The sequence below is a fragment of the Lonchura striata genome, chromosome 5 (assembly GCF_046129695.1).
Source record: "Lonchura striata isolate bLonStr1 chromosome 5, bLonStr1.mat, whole genome shotgun sequence".
NCBI classification, from domain to species: domain Eukaryota; kingdom Metazoa; phylum Chordata; class Aves; order Passeriformes; family Estrildidae; genus Lonchura; species Lonchura striata.
Genome location: NC_134607.1, coordinates 60,145,711 through 60,160,621, shown reverse-complemented (window position 1 = coordinate 60,160,621; position 14,911 = coordinate 60,145,711). Strand labels below are relative to the sequence as shown.

At 37.3% G+C, this 14,911-nt stretch overlaps 1 protein-coding gene across 4 annotated transcripts in view; it reads left to right on the top strand.

The window, feature by feature from the left end:
• The first annotated feature begins 242 nt into the window (after nt 1–242).
• Nucleotides 243–14,911, top strand: part of KMT2E (lysine methyltransferase 2E (inactive)) — a 56,453-nt gene continuing 41,784 nt past the window's right edge. For 2 of the 4 annotated variants that reach the window (XM_021534690.3, XM_021534687.3), the window contains exons 1-2: nt 243–570; nt 9,041–9,097. The gene's annotated coding sequence lies outside the window, so the exon portion shown is untranslated. Of the gene's footprint in view, nt 571–9,040; nt 9,098–10,640; nt 10,719–14,911 lie in introns of all 4 variants that reach the window. The other 2 variants (XM_021534688.3, XM_021534689.3) reach the window with 2 other exon arrangements.

Genomic DNA, 14,911 nt, shown 5'->3' with positions numbered 1-14,911 from the left:
CTGCCCTACTTCCCTCCTCACGGCCCCCCTGCCCAGCCCCTGCCGCAGTCTGGTGTCGCGGCCGCGCCCAGACCCCGGAGCCGTTCTGCGTGTTGCAAAATGGACTCTGAGGGCTCGGCGGGCGCGGGCTGCGCTCCCGGCCCGTAAGCAAAATGGCGGCTGTTTGGCTTCGCCTTGGTAACCCTGCCCCTGTCAGGCGGGGCGGGTAAGCCCCGTGCAGGGGGAGGGAGGGGAGAGCGGACGCCATTTTCCCAGAGAGAGGCAGTGACATAGAAGGGAGCGTAGGAGGCTGGAGGGAGGGAGGCACGGGAGCAGCGGCGGCAGCAGCGGGGTTTGTACACAGGTCCCAGGGCAAAGGCGCCTTTGAGCTGGTCCCTGTAGGGTTCTGCGCACTGAGCTAGATTTGGGGGGAGGGGGGTTTCCTCTTTCCCTTTCTTTTACGAGAGCCTGCTGAGGGCTGAGTCTTACCTAGGGTAGGGATATCCGCAGTGGGGCTGTTGCATTGTTTTGGTTGGGATAGAGAAGGGGCTCAGCTGAGGGGTCCTGCTGCCTGGCCTGTGACCATTACAGGTGAGTCTTTGGTTATTACCAGCATATTCTGCTGTGGGTGCTTTGGGGGAGGGGGGGGGGTGGAAAAAGGGAGTGAAATGCGACGGGAATGTCTCATTACGTTCGGTGCGAGTATAACTCCTTCCCACCCTGAAATGTGTTTAATTTCTGTTTTAAGTTGCCTTGAATTTGCTTTTCCTTTTGTGGGGTTGGGTTAAAAAATGGCAGGCTGTCGCTATATCTTATGAATATGGCGGGTTACTGTAACTGGAGGAGCTGAGGAGAATTTTTTGGCAGTTACGCCAGATTTATGCATTATGCTTGGAAAATGAGCCAGAAGGAGCTATTATGTGACAACATAGGCTTCCTTGGGCTGGCGGTTTTCAGAACGGGTTTGTGCGTTATTGGGACTGCGTATTGAGTTTTACGAAGCTTGGGGAAGCCTATTCTTTTCCTCCATCCTGTATATTTTTGCTTTGTGGTGCTAAAATGGCTCGTTATAGGCCTAATCTCTCTGCCTTCCACACCCCCGCCTCCCCGCCTGCCTCCCTGTTAATATCTCCGCTTCGTGGTGTAACCTGGACAAACGGAGAGCTGTCCCCAGGAGTTTCTGTGCCAATTTAAAAGGGGATCATTCTCCCCACCCCCTTTCTCGAGGCTGTAAGTAGTTAGACTGGTGCACCCCTTTCTTGCTTTAGTTTCTGCAGCCAGTGTTCTTGTTCCCTGGGTGGCACATTTCATTCTCTTTCCTGAAGCAGTAAGTGTTGGTGGGTTTGACCCTATTGCTGCAGACACAGGGGGAGAGAAACAAACGGTTCACTGTGTACTACTAAATAGGGCAGAGAAACATAATATAGTCTGATTATAAAGGTCCTGTATTCCCCCATACTCAGCTATTAGGGAACGTGCGGTGCCTGAAAGCCCTGAGGTCCCTAAAATGCTATATACTACGTGTCGTCAAAAGCAGAAGTTCAGTACTGCATCTAGATTTACGAATGTTTATTTACAGTAGTTTAAAGGAATAATAACGAAGCATTTTTGTTACACAGGGTTCAGATCAGAGAACAGCAGGAGATATCCATGGCAGTACTTGCAATGCATGATTAATTAGTTATCATCACTATACTTTTGAAGTTACTTTTTAAAAAATGTGGAGCAAATTTATTAATTTCCCTCTTTTGTCCTTTAGAGATTCTAAAAATGGCGGCCTCAGGCTGATGTTGTGGTAATCTAATCAGCTCGGGTCCTCCACACCCCATGCAGTGCGTTTGTCTGCAGCATATTAGTGTCTTACTATGTTAAAATGAAAAGGCTATTGCCTTCAAATAACGTACAAAACAGCTCTTGACTTTACTGCGATTTAAAAATGCTGTGTTCCAGCTGATTAATTTTATTGGTTATGTGTGTGAAAGGCAAGTGAACGAGACCACTCTTGTTGGGGAGAAGGGGGGTGGAAAGAGGCAACAGACTCCAGCAGCTCCTTCGAGGGGTGTGTATATGGTGCTGTAACGTAATGTGTATGTCGGTTTAGTAAATGGGAAAGGCTCCTGCGTTTGTGATCGATACTGTACCGCTGTCTGTCCTACTAACGATATAGAATCAGTAATATTTGTCAACGCGAGTCATGGATTACGATCACTAAAACAGTCAGCTAAATTCTTTATGGAAACCCATTTGTGAGTTTCATGTTCATCTTCCAGGAAATACCTTCACTGGACATCGGTGTAGTAATTTCATGTATTCATCGTTAGGGAATACAGAATTAATTTAAGGGAATAATGCACACAAGATTATAACCTGTTACTTTATTTAAAGACACAGAATTTCTTCTGCTACCATGTAATCTTTGCATTACATTTTTTTTCTTCAGTTTATTTTGTATATTGCTATATAAATTGTATATGTGATAATACGCATACAAGTACTGAGGGAAGGTGCGATTCGTAATGTCTAATTTTTTTCCTAAATGAAATATGAACCATTTAGTATCACCACTATAAATACGTTTGAGTGGGGGGAAGGGAGGTCACAAGGATTCATTATTTGGTAGTTGGTGTAGTACTCTGATACATACTATAGCAACTGCAAATTGTGTGTTTTAAGCAACAATAACAAAAAATAAATTTTCACCTTTTTTTAATGCCTGTCTTTAATTTTGTCCTTTAAATTAATGAGATGTGAATTCCTATTCTGGTATAGCTTTAGAACCTTCTGGATTTAAGAAATCAAAAGTGAGGTATTGAAGTGGCAAAGCTGTATTCAATCTCTGACAAATTTTAATTTGAATACTATTTAGAAGCACTGATGTAGTATTTAAGGTATACCTGAAGTTGAACAGTATGACTTCTAGGGTGTTTTTAATACATGCCTCTAGTGTGTTTTGAGGCCAAAGGCTGGGTGATTTTGTTAATTCTGCAGTAATGCTTACTCCTGTCATCTTTAGTTGTATAAATAATTTCTTTTTTTCTAAATCGGGTCTTATTCTCTATTTAATAAAGCACATGGAAAAGACTTTAAAGGGTGTACGGGCCTTTATGGAAACCTTTGCCTTTTTCTTTCTTTGCCTTCAGTTGAAAGCTCCTGTCTTGATGTCTACAGTCTGTAGCTCTTTATGGCTTCTGTCATGTTCTCAAACAGACATCTGATTCACAATTAGAGGAAAATAACCTTGTAGACTTTACAAAAAGTGTTTGGGCAAAGGTAATGAAATAACCCAAAAATACTAATTTTCAAATTTTACAGTTTATTTTATGCCCTAAGAACCTCTTGGGAATTTAGAGATCTTCCAGAGTTTTCCTGTATGAGTTTTAATGAGTCAGTTTGCCTTCGTGACTCAGTTTCTCCATTTGTATAAACAGATCTGTGATTTGTTTTAAGGAGATGAGACTACAAAACAAATTCTACCTTTATTTTTTAATTCCATTGATGTTTTTACTTACATATTCATAAAGGTTTAAATACCCCCCTCCCCCAAAGCTAATACAAGCTTCTTGAAAGAGGGAAGGTCTGAAATCTAAATTCCTTCTTTTTTAAGACATGTTCCTGTTCCACAAACATTGTGTCACAAATGCAATAATATGGATTGGAGTTATGAATCCATTTATGTATCTTAACGTTTTTCATATTTAAAAGAGAAATTTGCTTAATTGTCACTTAGCCTTTTGGGTGAGTGTTTTTGCCGTCTGGGAAGTTCTAGAGGGGAAATAATACTGACTCTTCAGACTAAATCTAGGGAAAGTTTCTCTTAGGACTAAGTAACCTCTTCAGTTTACTTTGAGGTAATGCAACTCCTCATTTCTCTTAGACAGTTTCAGCATACACAGCTATCAAAGTTCTGTTGGAAAGCAACAGAAATACAGAAATCAGTGTCACACTGAAGGCTGAAATGTTTCTCCAGTTCTGATTTTGGTTTGACTAAGGACAGTCTTAATTTTGCATGCATGCTAATACTAATTTTAGTAAGGACTATTTGTGGTACTGAGTTAAGGAGTGGTGTATGTAATTGTAGAATCGTGGCATTGTTCTAACTAGATTAATGTAAATGAAGGCTTAATGAAAGTATTTTGCTGTTGTCATGTGACATTTAAACAAAATTTAGTGGGAGGGTATAGATGGATGAAGATATAAAATAGAACCCAATTCAGACTTCTGCAGAGATCCTAGAGAAGTGCATGTATGTTATTTGCCTCATGACTTCCATACAAATGAGCATTTGTGAATCTCTCAAAAGCAGATTTTGTTGGACAGTGTTTTTTCAACAGGTACACTATTTAAGTGTTTCCACTGTGCAAATAGTTCTGATTTATTGCTGAGAGTGACACTTAAGGCACCTCTAGGGGGGAAGAAAATTCCACAGATGAGAAATATGGATTAGGGAAAAAATCCTCAATTCCATGCTTCCAAATTCTGTATTATTTAAAATATTAATTTTTGTGGTCTTTTGAATCGTGCAAGATGGATATTTCTATCTAACAGTGTTCACATTTTCTTAGTAACAGAAAAGTTGTACCCACAAAACCTATCCAAAATTCTGCTCATGACCTTCACAGTACAGAAAAAAATTGCTGTAGGTGTGTTCAAAGAAAAACTGCTGTTAACCTTTAAGGCATAACAAACAAGTGCTTAAAAGAAACCTTTTCAAGATTTCATATACTTGCTAGGAGATACTGCTATTTTATTTATTTCCTCCTGCATATCTTAATGTATTAATGAAACAAGCAAGGTTTAAGCTGTCTTGGTTGTTAGAAAATTTTAATAAGGTAATCTGCAAACCTTTGAAGACAATTAGTTTTATTGCACAGAGTATACTTTTTTAATGTGCCTAACCTAAGTGGTTTTGTATCTTATTTTTCAAAATTAAAATATGGGTAAGAACTATAGTAAATCAGTGTCCATTCCAGTTAGTGTTTCAAAAGTGAATGTGAAGAATATATTATAGTAGCACACAGATTGCATCCTGTGCGAGTAGAGTATGTTTGTTACTCTTGCATATTGTATTAGCAGAGCGCTACCTCTTGTTTCATGTGATGGGTCATATGCTGCTTAGATGGAGATCCAGTGCTCTAAAACCTAAATGAGACTTTAAAGGGACCAGCAATTTTGCAAATCAGGCAGTTCCAAAAGAGTATTATTCCTAGTTTTAGAGTTTAAAATTTGCACTTGGATAGTTTAGATACTAAAATTTCATATTGCAGTTTCAGGTTAAGGAAAAGTTTTTTATTTTATTCTCATTTGTAGTTGCGTTTTTTGTATTTTATGCTATCATAATTTAGGTAATCGTTCACTTTTATATCTTCATCACAAAAGTAAATTGCCTTCAAGTTCAAAGACAAGATGATAAGACTAAGCTTTAATTACATTATTGTACTTTATATTGCAACTTAAGAAGGAAGCCATATAATCTGTTGTTGGCCCCCTTATCATATAATGGTGCGAGTTGGAAGGGACCTTCAAAACCACTTTGTACCAACGCCCATGCCATGGGCAGGGACACCTTCCACTAGACCAGGGTGCTCAAAGCCTCATCAAAGTCTGGCCTTGAACTTCCAGGAATGGGACATGCACTGCACAACCTGTTTCTAGTGCCTCAGCACCCTCACTGTAAAGGATTTCTTCCTACCGTCTCATCTGAATCTTTCATCTTTCAGTTTTAAACTGTTCCCCCTTGTCCTATTACTATCTACTCATGTAAAAGTCACTCTCCTTTTTTTATAAGCCCCTTCTAGGTGCTGAAAGGCTTCAGTTAGGCATTTGGAGCCTTCTCTTCTCCAGGCTGAATAACTCCTGTTCTCTCAGCCTTTGTAGGAGAGGTGCTTAGGCCTCTGGATTATCCTTGTGACCTCCTCTGGATCTGCTCTAACAGGTCCACTTCTTTCTTGTGTTGCAGACCCCAGAGCTTGACAAAGAACTGCAGGTGGGATGTCTTGAGAGCGGAGTAGAGGGACAGAATCACCTCCCTTGAGCTGCTGTCCACACTGCTTTTGATGCAGCCCAGGGCATGGTTGACTTTCTGAGCTGAGAGTGCACACTGCCAAGTTGTGTCGTGCTCCTCGTAAACCAGCACCTGCAAGCCTCTGTCCTCCTCAGGGCTCTTTCTCCACCCATTCTCTGGCCAGCCTGTACTTGTGCTTCCCGGACACGGGTGCAGCGCCTTGCACTGGGCTGTATTGAACTACATGAGGTGCACACAGGCCCACCTCTCAAGCCTGTCAAGGTCACTCTGGAGAATATCCCTTCCCTCCAGCATGTTGGCCACACCACAGAGCTTCATGTCGTTGACAGACTTGATGAGAATGTGTTTAATCCAGGTCACCAATAAAGGTTCTAAACAGCCATGGTCCCAGTACCAGTTTGTGAGGAATGCCACTCATCACTTGTCTCCACTTTGACATCCAGCTTGACAGCTTGCAACTTGTACAAGTGCAACCATGCGGCCAGTTCCTTATTCACCAAATGGTCCATCCATCACATTCATGTGTCTCTCCACTTTAAAGATGTTGTGCAGAACAGTTATTTATCAATCACAGAAACTGATAAAACTAATAGCCTCTACTTGCCACTCAAGAATTTAAACTTCTGTATAGGATGGAAGATTGGGGTCTTTCACCTTGAGGAGTTCTGAATATATAAGTTTTTTTGGTGTTCATTACTTTTTAACTCTTCTAAATTGATAGGACTGAAGATACTTTTTGACAATTGGTGATGCTCTTAGCTTGCTTTGAATAGACAGAGGGACCTAACTTCTAATTAGAATGGTTGTAATGGGCCCGAGTTGAAAACTGTATCACCAAACAGATGATAGTCAGGTCTAGATGGTTAATCCTGTTTTAACTATTGGTTTAAAGAAAATTTTCCAATAAGGAGTGGTTTTAATCAGTTCTGCTTTAAGTGAAGACTTGAGAATTGCAGCAACTTACATATAACACTTGAGGAAAGTACAGAGTGATTACATGTCTCTTGGTTTCCAAACCTATCATTCTAGAACTGTGAAAGGAACATGAATACTTTATATATAATTCATAAACAATATGGTAGTTATTTTGCTGGTAATAAGGGTAAGGTTCCTCCCTCAAATGTCTTACCAAGTAATTCCACTGATTTTTTTTTCCTTTTGCTTAGGATAGGAACGTTTGATGCAAATCATTAATATATTTAATATTATGAAGGATTTTTATGAATGACTGTGTTGTGGGGTTCTTTTAAATGTTTGTTCTCTGTCTTACTTTCCAGTGATATCTTTTGTGCTGAAAGACAACAGCCAACACACTGCTTTTTGTTCTCTTCTGTGTGGTAGTAGTAGTGAAAATTAAAGCTGTTTATTGAGCTTCCATCACTGGGCAGAATTTCTTTGTGCTTATTTAAAAATCAGGTATTTTATATCTCTGTTACTATAATTAAAAGTGTACTGAAACCTCCATAGAAAACACAAAGCTGTAGAGTTAAAATGCATGGAATGGGATTTTCTTAACCCAACCAATACAGTTTTGCAAAATAATTGCAGTTGAAAATAAATTCAGTTTTGTTTTCTTGAAAGTTGGAAGGATCTTTTGATCATACACTTCTGTATTTTTCTATGTGTCCTTGAACATGAAATAGTCCCTCCATCTGTTCCCTCATTTTTTCTTGCCAGTATCCTCCCCAAGTTTTTCTAAAGAACGTTGAAATACTGCCAAATTGTTATGAAAATATATAGTCCAGGTTGAACTGTAGTTAATGGAGTTCTTCTAACTGCCAGAAAGAATTAAAAGTTTGTGTTTGAAAGAATGTGACTTTCTGACTTGCTTGTGTTTAGAATCCTAGGCATAAGTGTAGCACTTAGGTGAATGTCTACAAATTGCTTCCATGAGTAAAAGTAGAAAAAATGCTGAGCTATTTAGGTAAATCAAATGTCACAGATAAAAAAGAGGAGCTAATTTTTGAAATCTATGTAAATGAAAACATATCAAAACAAAAATATGCTTAGCTGAAGTCAGACTTGAAATAATTAAAAAGAATTTACTTCTTATGTAGTAGGTATCTAATAATTACAGTAGACTCCCAAGTCTCATTGAGCAGCATAGAAAAAATTAATTAGCTTATTGGGATGATTAAGCCCGCAAAATATTTATATTGTTGAAGGCAATGCCAATATTTCTTTTTAGCCATGTATTTTTCCACCCCAAAAATCTGTACTCGTTGGGAGGAATATTGATGACTGAATTGCCATAAGGTATACTTCTATACTTAATAAAAAATAAATAGACTTAGCCTATACAGTTACAGACATGAATTTGGGTGTTCTTACAGAATGTGGACTTGGATACTTGCAGAAAGCCTTTATTACTTTAGGATGTTTGTCAAGAATAATAGTGTAAAGTAACAGATGAAATGTTTTCATCAAGAGTAATTGCTAAGTCATATACAGGCAGTTTGTCTAAGTTTAATCAATAACTTTTTATCATTTTGTGCTAGATGGAGAAATACTCATTTGCAGTAAAATAGTTGATGCAAAAAATGACATAAAGCCAAGATATTTTTACTGGGAAACTACTTCATTAGTGTTTCTAGCCTTTGAATTTTTTCTTTTAAGGCATTTTACATTTTTCAGTGATAAACTATAACAGGCTAATGTTAAGTAGCTAATATATACTTCTCCAGGCAATATGCAATATTGCTATGAAAAAATAATTTTACAAACCTTCATGTGCTGTACTCATTTTGTATTTTACAGCTTAGATAATTTATGGTTTTTGAATGGCTAGGACTTTCTTTGTGTAATATATTTTCAGAAGTATAGCAGGTGTTTAGTAAACTCGCTGACATCAAGCAATTGGCAGTTAATTTTCAATCCTAAGTGTGGAGTTCTGCAACTATAAAATCTGTAAACGCTGTGTGTGTTAGTATATCTCTGCTTACTGTTTCTTTGATAGATTCCTGATCAATAAACTAATTCTTTCTGTAACTGCTTTTACCTTTATTTCCCTTCTACCACTCATTCTTTTTTTCTTCCTAGTCCCATATTTTGTCTAACTTCCACTGAGAGAAGAAAAGGAGTGAAGAGAGAGAAGAGGTAAGGTCAAGTCTTCATGTTTAAGGGACTAAAATAAATATTTGAGGACGAGACCTTGCTTTCACTCACAGGAATAAGCAAGAGCATCGCTGTTGGCCCAGATAGTAAAGGAAAATAGCTTATGTCTGGTGGAAAGCAGCTTTGGTGTGTAGCAGAGGCTTGGCTAAACTGGCAAACTGACTCTTGGTTTGTACTCAAAAACATGGCTTGCTTTGTGCAGACTAGAGTCTGTAATGCATGTTGTGACCTGTGTATAAATTAAAACCTTGTTACATGATGGAAACTTAAAATTTTTATGTATAAATCTTGGATACCATGAAGGAGGCAGGGGTTTTTATTTCCCTGGTTTAGATACTAAAGTCTGACCAATTCATGAAGTTTGGCTGTCATTCCAAATGTGACTGTGGTCTTTGTTGAATGTAAAATCCTGTGTGTTTGTCTCAAGGTGTTCATAAGCTGGAACAGGTTGCCCAGAGAAGTTGTGGATGTCCCATCACTGGAAGTGTTGAAGCCCAGGTTGGGTGGGGACCCTGAGCAACCTGGTAGCAGAGGTGTCCCTGCCTATGGCAGGGATGTTGCAACTGGATGATCTTTCAGGTCCCTTCAAACCCAAGCCATTCTGTGATTCTGTGCTAGTAAATTGTGCTTATTGGCACAATTTTAAAGTTGGAGGAGGAGTCTTACTTTGTAGTTAGTTTTAATAAGAGTATTTCTTAAATAAGTTGGTCTAATGATTAAGTAGGTCTGTGTCAGTACAACCTATAATGTAATAAAACCAAAATTTGACAGGGCTAGGAACTTAGTAGCCTTGAGCTCTCTGAAGCTTACTAAAAAGGAGATGGGGGCAGCTATAAGCAGTGTCCTATGAGAAACAGGGAGAGGAAGCATAATGATCTTAGCCATTATCTGTCATGTGTGACTTCAAACCAGCCATAGCAAGTACTTTTTTTGGGTTTTTGTCTGTCTGACAGGGTACATGAGAAAGAGGTTAGATGGACATGAGTACTGACAATGTGGTGACCCAGAACAGCATAGGAGGATATTGAGGGGCTTGTGAGTGAGACTAGAAGCAGTTAATGTTGTGATGAGGAAGAAGATACTGCTGAGAGGAGTATAGAGAACATTAAATCAGTGGGGATGTTTGAGCACACGCTACAAATACCAGATTTCTTCTAGAACAAGTTGTTTCTTTTGTATGATTTGCAGGACTTGGTCATTAATAGGTGTTAATTTTTATGGTTGAGTCTACGTCTTATTTTTCCTACTACTCTTTTTTTTTTTGTCTCAGCACAAATTAGAAGTAAACTGTTAATTTACCTGTTAGGTTACCATAGAAAGCAGCAAACTGTAGCAACGGTCTGAATTTGGACTTGCAGTTGTTTCTAGGTCTGCACAGTTATTACTACAGTGGTGTAACATCTTGAAATTGAATATTCATTCTAATCTCTTAGGAAATCTGTATGGTTGTGGAGCATGTTAGGGGAAACAGAGAAAACTTTCATATATGCAAGATTAGTCATTTATTCATGTATTCTGCTTCTAGGTGTGATTAAAGGTGTGTTACCTCCTGAGAAACAGACAGCAATGAATAAATATTGATTACTTTATACATATATTTATGGTATGTGCATATATGCTTCTTATTTTTTCCATATTTGTGTGTTGATACAAGTATATACATATATACACGTGCAGAGTATAGTTCATTATTTGGAGGATATCTAGAGTGTACCATTAAAATGCCAGTGTCTCTTACAAATTTTAAAATTATCTAATTTCTTGTTAGACTTGTATGCTCAGAGCAGTAGTAGAAAGCAGCAGTTTAGAAAAGCATTAATTATTTAATGGAATCTTCTCTAAATCTTCCCTCTTATTCCTTTCCAATTAAAAAGAAAGTTAAAAAATCAAACCCAGCAAACAAACAAAACCCAACACATACCTCCCAAACCAAAACCAAAAAATTCCAAAGGAGGGAAAGACTTGTAGGTAGGAAAGCCAAGTAGTAAAGCTTAGTTTGTTGGCCTTGTGACAGTTCAGGACATTAGTTTTCACTCTGTGCTTGTGGAGTCTGAAAGACTATTGATAGTTGCATTTTTAGGTAGATTTCTCCTGTATAGATTGTGCCAGGGCATCGGTGTATCAACTTTCATGTGGATTTCTTGTGGTCAAGGGTGGGTTCCCATGGCCATGGGTTAAAATTATTGGCCTGTAATTCTAAAGGAAAGTATGACAGGAATTGCTTTTGCTCATGATTGCAAAATATGTGTACACATGTGATGTAATTGGAGGGAGGAGGAGAATGTTTAGATTGCATTCTCAATAAATGCTACTCACACATAGAAAGACACATGGTGAAGTAATAAAATACAGTAAAACAATACTAACTTTTGATCATCTATTACCTGAAATGCCTTTATTTAAACAAGTAACAGTGAGATAGATATGCAGGAGTCAGCAGAGTCTGAAAACAGTAATACAATCTTGGAAATCTTACGTATCTTGCCTGAAAGACCTTATTGATATGGGAAACAGTTATTAGTTTTGTAGTGATCCTTTGTAACTGGAGTCAACCTGGACTCACAGTAGTGTGAATTTTCTACTGGGAGCAAATGGAAATTAGGAGTTTTGGTATGGGATTAGTGCTGTAGAACACTTCTACATTCAAACTGGCTTGAAGCTACAACCAGGTTAGCATTGCATGCTGGTTAAACTGAAAGGTCTTATTTGACTCAGTACTGTCATGCAGATAGTTTATGTGTTTTAACACTTGTTTATTTTTTTATCTGTAAATCTTGTAACTCTTCTTCCTTGGTCAGTGCTTGAGTGGAGAATTGACTGTTTCAGCAATTTCATTTGTTGCTTCAAGTTGATTCCCTTAAGATTTGTACACATCTCATGAAAATGAGCCTTCATATATACTTTGTGCACTGTGATACTTAGTACTGCTCCAGGAAATGGTTATTTAATTTCTTGCCTGGATTTAAATGTGTGAGGGCAGGGTTTACCAGTACTCTGGGTTTAGCAAAAGAGAGCCTCTTCTGTGCATGTGTTGAGGGGAAATAAGCTCTTCCTAAACATGAGGTGAACTGTCCATTGCTGGGTAAATTGGGAAACAAGTAACTTTTTAGGTGTTGAAGGGGGGGAACTGACAATTATTCTTGGCCATTTTAGTTACTTAATTTAGTACATATGGGAAAGTTACCGCTTTCACCTTTTATGTATTTTGTAATACACATTTCAAGTTACATAATTTTGCTTTTAAAGAAAGATAGTTGTAGTAGATAGGTTAGAAGGTTTTGATTAATTTTTCTTCAACTCTATAGTTATGTAGATTTTGTATATGGACCTTGTAAAAACACAGTGTATAGAGATGGTAATTCGGTAAGTATATAAATATTCTGTAGTGACATTAGTTAGACTTCACAGTGAAGTTGTATGCATCACTATAAAATCTAAATAGTTATGTATCTTAAACCAGCACTACTGTGTCTAACGAAATAGCCTAATTGTAGGCTAATTAGAATTAGATTTTTTTCCTTAAACCTCTGTGTTTAGGGAGATCCTGGTAATTTGCTTTACAGAGGCATTCTGTGATGAAATCTTCCAAGTCTTGAAACATCTAAACCATCTAATAACTATTTTTTCTTGTAATTGTTGACAGGTGGTGGCTGATAACTGCAGAAAAAAAATTAAATAACTTTACATGTATATTGAATTCATAAAAACAGGAACAAAAAGATTTAGTGTTTTTGTAATGCCTAGTGATGTGAGAAGATTGAACTGATCTAGCAATCCATGTACTTAAGTTAGTGTAGTCTTCTGTGTATGTGGGAAAATTCTTATAGTTGAGATAGGATATAATTTATTTGTAAGCTTAATTAATGATTCCACTTATGTCCCTTTATAAATTAGGAAATGAATGTTAAGTTTGGAGTTGCTTTGAATCTGTTCCTAACTTCTATGATAAATACATTTTTTCTAACTTCTTGCCTTTTACTTTTTTTGCTTTATGCTCTTTGCCTTTTGTATTTTTCACATAACAACAGAATTGGAAAACTGATTCATGGGAACAGTGACAATGTGTAAAAAGTTGTTAGAGATGTGAAGTACAGCAGAAACAGCTTTTATTAACATTTTTTCCCTCTTTGGCTTTTGTAGTATTAGATGTAAACATGGTTTAAAAACTCACCAACAAACTAAAAAATCATCATATTGTAATAATAGTATTACATTAAGTATTGTAAGTAGTAATGCTGTCTTGATATATTAATGTCTATTTAGGATTTTTTTTATGTTAAAGACAAATAAATTGTTACTAGTGTTGCCACCATCTCTTATCACTGATTTTTATGAAAGGTTTTGTATGTGCATCTAGACTAGAGCTTTAGTATTCGTAGACAAACAGCATGGAGTCTAGCAGGTCTAAAACTACTGGTGTAATTTCAGGAGATCATGCACTTACCTTCTGATTCACAAGCTGAGCTGTCTGTATTTGGTAGTTTTTCCTCCTTAGTGTACCAGTGGAAAAGGTAAGCTTTTTCTTCTAATATGACACAAGTGATCTTAGGAGGACATGAGAGAAAGGAAACATGTGGTCTCTGTTAGACCACATTAGAATAATGTTGTTTTAGTGGAATACCTCAGGGATAATGTACGAGTTATTTCCTGTTCTTTAATGCGTAAATTATGTTCTCTGTACAAGGCCATAGAAATTAATATTTTGGAATGTATTACAGTCTTATACTTCTGTTTGAGTACAGTTAATTTACAGAAAAAAGGGTCCTGGTGTTATAAGCAAAGTGGATCATAAAAAGTATGGTGAGGCTTCAGATATTTTAGACTTGATTTGGCTGTTGAGTCAAGAAGCTCCTGTGCATTCTCTAGAGACAATGAGAAGTGCCATTAAAAGTGTAAACCAGTATGAATGAACGGTGATGAAGTGTGATTGGTGTGAGGAGGTTGATCTTGCACAAGATAAATGTTTTAACTAGATTGAACAGAAATTTATCTGGGTTTTAAGATGAACATTCTATTATTCGGGCAAGATAAACTTTTTTACTGCAACTAAAGCAAAATTTATTTGATCAAGGAATGTTTTTTCTCCTATAATAAAGTTGTTAGGGTGATTGTGAAAAATCTGGTGAATTTAAGAAATTGCCAAAATACTTTCAGGGCTTAGAGTGTACTATTGTTAATGGAGTAGTCTGTAGCAAAATTGGAGGGCTTCTACTGTTGTTAATTAAGGTACAATAGATGAGCCACTTAGCCCAGTAAAGAGCTGATCAATGAACTTTGGACTAGCAGTTTTTATATAGTGTCTTTTAACTCTGTGACCCTGAAAGTAACTGGAGAAACCAGTGTGGTCTTCCTGTCTTTCAAATTCATGTACTGCTTGAAGAAAGACTTTCTTAAACAGTAAGTTGTAGAAATGAATGTACCTATGAAAACAGTTTCTTAAAGGCCATGGATGACAGTTTGTCAGAGTTCTGAAAGAATAATTACTTTAAATGGATGGATACTTGTAATGGAAAGTACCAAATCATGACAGTAGATAGTATTTTATGACTCATCTAAAATACCAAGCTTCAAAGGATAAGCAATCTCTTCGTAGATAAAATTCCCCACTGGTTGTGTTATTTTCTTTCTGTTCTTATAAAATACTGTGACTATTAGTATGTCATGACAATGCTGCTGTTTCCGCCATGGTGGAAAATAATTATTTTTCATCATTCCAAATTTAACATCACTGTAGGGATCATAACTGGATAGCCTATATACAAGGTCACAGTTTTGTTAAAAAAGTGGGTGTATTGT